The sequence below is a fragment of the Lissotriton vulgaris genome, chromosome 2_1 (assembly GCF_964263255.1).
Source record: "Lissotriton vulgaris chromosome 2_1, aLisVul1.2, whole genome shotgun sequence".
In the NCBI taxonomy this organism is placed as follows: Eukaryota; Metazoa; Chordata; class Amphibia; order Caudata; family Salamandridae; genus Lissotriton; species Lissotriton vulgaris.
In genome coordinates this window covers 1376428227-1376432558 of record NC_141687.1, presented here as the reverse complement: position 1 = coordinate 1376432558, position 4332 = coordinate 1376428227, and the positions used below count along the sequence as shown (strand labels likewise).

Below are 4332 nucleotides of genomic sequence, written 5' to 3'. Positions count from 1 at the left end.
TATTCATGTACATAACCAATAAAATGTCAGCACATAAAAGTACAAAACGAAAGTAACATTTTAATTGGTTGTAAATTCTAACACTTTCATATGTGTTTTTGTCATGTAATTTACCTCAGGATATTTAGACAGGGCTACAGCCCAAATGGCTCAATGGAATTCCACCAAATTTGGGAAAATGGTAGGGACTGGTATGTAGTAGGGCCTATTCTATATTTGGTGAAAGTGTCTCCGTTGGTTTTTATGTAAATTAACTTCCAAAATTTTTGGGGAGCTCTTACCGGTGCCCCCTCCGGTACACGCACCGGTAGCACTACGGGAGTCCGCCATTTTGTGTTTCGGTAGAATTGAGACTCAAGATGGAGGACAAACAATGTTGGGAATGGGTAAAAGGGGGCACGGTAGACACCCCCTGACCCTCTAGGTTTTCTGAGGGGGGTTTAGGAGGCCCATATAGGCCAATTTTTTTTTATTTTTTTTACATTTCGCGGGGGAACGCCCTGTACGCGCACCGGGGAGCGTACCGGGGAGCGTACTTTGGTGAAAAATAGTGAAAAAAGTTAGAGTAAGATAATCATTTTCAGTGATCAGAGGTAGGGTAGCCCTGAAAAGAGCTTTTGGGTTCTGTGGCTCATTTAGGTACCTACAAGAAGGTTCCAATGCACAGTTTTAAATTCAGGAGGAATATTCTATTCCCCTCATCTGAGAAGTGCACACCATCTCCTCTGTAGATATCTTGCATGTTGTAACGCAAGTTATTGTTTATATTGAACCCATTCCGTAGTCTCTCATGTAAGCAGAAACAGATTTATTCACATGTTTCTGTGCTTTCTCAAATTGTGGGCAAAATTGGTTGGACCACTTCCATTTCTGTCTTTGACATATATTGGAATATACCAAGGCAGTTTGTGGAAAAAGTGCCATCAATTGACCAAAGGTGTCCTTTAAAAGCATTTACAGACCTACCCCAGTCAAAGTGCACAAGTCATTTCCACCACAGTGCACAATTAAGAGGTCAGGGTGTAGCAGATGCAAAAAGGTTTTCACCAATGGTATCAATTGGTGACTTCTCAATCCTCTCTGGCCAATCCACTTGATGTCCACATTTGGTAAATCAAGGTTGTGAAAATTTCTGATAGCTGCATACCTTTGAGCCCAGTGGATGTAGCTATGTCCAATAATCCAGACAGAATACATGGTGAGAGGAAGTTCTGGTGCAGTCAGATGAAGTGTGGGAATGAAATGGCAGTTGGAACAGTAGGAGTTTACGAAAAAAAAAACTGTGGAGTTTCACTGCTCTTGAATCACAAGCAGTGATTGGTGGATTCAGATAGTTGAAAACTGAAAGTTAGGGTGCATGGTTCTGTTCTGTGAAAGAAGTAATTTGAATGGTTAAGAAAAAGTCATTTAAAGAAACATTGCACCGGATAAGCTGGTGTATTGAGAGGTCAAACTTCCTTGCTGAGTTCATTTGCAACATTGTAGAACCTGAGAGTTCAGTGAGGAGGGAGTTGCTATGGTAACATGTTGAAAGGGCTGAGGGGGGAAGGGTGTTGGTTTGAAAATAGTGAGGGAAGAGTTTTAAATGGTTGACATGAGGCATATGTGTGTAGAATTAGAGGTTTTCTGTGCCTGTCATGGTTGCAGTGTCTGGAGTGCATACCTTTTGCTCTGCTAAAGAAAAATTGGTGTGTGTGTCTGAGACTGTTCTCAATCTCCCAAAGCATTTTTAAAGGTAAGTAATGATTCATTTAATATAGATAGAGACTTGTATGCTCTATGGAGAAGATTTGGAAGCAGATTGTGTTTTTTTAATGTTGCTTTGTGTCATGTTTTTTGATAATGCTAGGTAAAAAGATTTTGCTGCATAGAGGAATTGTATTTTGTACAATTGAGAAGTTTCAGTAGTGACATGGAATGCTTGTACATAGGACCTGCGCTCTGTTTCTAAAATGTTGTTTAAAAAACGATTTTGGGGTAAATGAATGGCTTTTATATTTTTGAGAAAGAAAAAATAGTGTCTGCATGATTAAATAAATATATTTGAACCTTTCACAATGATGTCACCTGTGTTACCTCAGATTAGGAAGCAGATTGAGCTTCTTTCTTGTTGGTTTGTGTCATGTTTTTTGATAATGCTTGATATCAACATATTTTTTTTTTATTGAGCGGAGAAAAATTGGTTTAGATCATGATTCACATTCCTCCAATAGCATACTCAGAAATGCTAAAAATATAGCAAACTCTTTGAAGGAAACCTTCTTGTCACCATCCAAGTCCATCATTTTCATCACCTCTTTTGCCATGTCTTCGTTTTTCCCAGAGGCAGATAGACTTGGGAACTCTTCCTTCATAAGCTTGCTCAACTCCTCCTAGTTCAGCTCTCCTGTCTTGCCATCAGCTCCAGAGTATTTCTTGAATGTCTGGATCAAAGCCCCACACAGCTCTTCCAGAGGCATCTTGACTGTTTTGATCGCACGCGTCGAATCACAAGCACTGAGCGTAGGAGGACCTGGAGGCGGAGGAGGAGGACCTGGAGGCGGAGGAGGAGGACCTGGAGGCAGAGGAGGAGGACATGGAGGCGGAGGAGGACCTGGAGGAGGAATATCAACATATGTAAGATGGAGGAATTGTATTTTGTGAAATAGTGAGGTTTCAGTAGTGAAATTGAATGCTTGTACATAGGTCCTGCGCTCTGTTTCTAAAATGTAATTAAAAAAACGATTTGGGGGTAAATGAATGGCTTTTATATTTTTGAGGAGGAATACATAGTGTCTGCATGATTAAATAAATATATTTGAACCTTTCACAATGATGTCACCTGCGTTACCTCAGATTAGGAAGCAGATTGAGCTTCTTTCTTGTTGGTTTGTGTCATGTTTTTTGATAATGCTTGGTATCAATGTTTGCAAGAGAGAGGAATTGTATTTTGTGAAATAGTGAGGTTTCAGTAGTGAAATTGAATGCTTGTACATAGGACCTGCGCACTGTTTCTTAAATGTTATTTAAAAAACGATTTTGGGGCAAATGAATGGCTTTTACATTTTTGAGAAGGAATAAATAGTGTCTCCAAGATTAAATACATATATTTGAAACTTTCACAATGATGTCACCTGTGTTTTGTCAGATTAGGAAGTAGATTGTGCAGATGAGGTGAGGCCTGTTCAGGGGTGTAGATGAGGTGAGGCCTGTCCAGGGGTGCAGATGAGGTGAGGCCTGTTCAGGGTTGCAGAGGGGATGAGGCTTGTACAGGGGTGCAGAGGAGGTGAGGCTTGTACAGGGGTGCAGAGGAGGTGAGGCCTGTGTTCAAGAGTGTAGTGGGAGAGAGGCCTGTCCAGGGGTGCAAAGGAGGTGAGGCCTGTTTCTAAGAGTGCAGTGGGGGAGAGGCTTCATGAAGTCCAGTCCACTGCACTCTTAGACACAGGCCTCACCACCTCTGCTCCCCAGGACAGGCCTCACTTCATCTGCACCTCTGGTCAAGTCTCACCTCATCTGCATCCTGTTATGATCTATTATATCTAATACATTGAGGCTTGTCCAGGGGGCACGGAGGAGGTGAGGCTTGTCTAGGGGTCAGAGGAGGTGAGTCCTGTCCATTGCACTATTGGACACAGGCCTCACCTCCTCTGCACCCCTGGACAGGCCTCACCTCATCTGCACAATCTGCTTACTGATCTGAGAAAACACAGGTGACATGATTGTCAAATGTGCTAATATATTTTTAAAATCATGCAGATACTATCTAATCCTTGTCCATAATGTAAAATCAATTAATGTGCCCAAAATCTTTTTTTAAATAACATTTAAAAAGCAGAGCACGGGTCATATGTACAAGCATTTCATTACACTACTGAAACCTCACTCATTTACAAAATACAATTCCTTTATGCACCAACATTTCTTCACCAAGCATTATCAATAATGTATTAGTCTCTCTTATATTCTCTTCCTGACTTACTCTATTTTTCCACCTGTCCCCTTCTAACACCCTCTCTCTGACTTATTCCTTTTTGCATCCTGACTCTGTGTTATACTCTCTTACACTCTCTCTTTGACTTACTTTCTCTTACACCCTGTCTCTGATTTATTCCCTCTCTCTCTTTTTTACAGCAATTTCTAAGTCATACTCTCTCTTACATCCTCTTCCTGATTTACTCCGTCTTACAACCTTTCTCTTTGTAACATTCTCTCCCTGACTTACTCCCTATTACACCTTTTGTCTGTTTTACACCCTCTCTCCCTCTTTCTGACTTTTTTATTCTCTTCCTCTCTTCCTGTTACACCCTCTGTCTGACCTACTTCTTGTTATATCCTCTCTCTGATTTACTTCCT

General features: G+C 41.0%; 1 pseudogene; it reads right to left on the bottom strand.

Moving 5' to 3' along the window:
• Positions 1 to 2161: 2161 nt before the first annotated feature.
• Positions 2162 to 2511, bottom strand: LOC147732607 (protein S100-P pseudogene; annotated as a pseudogene).
• Between the last annotated feature and the right edge of the window lie 1821 nt (positions 2512 to 4332).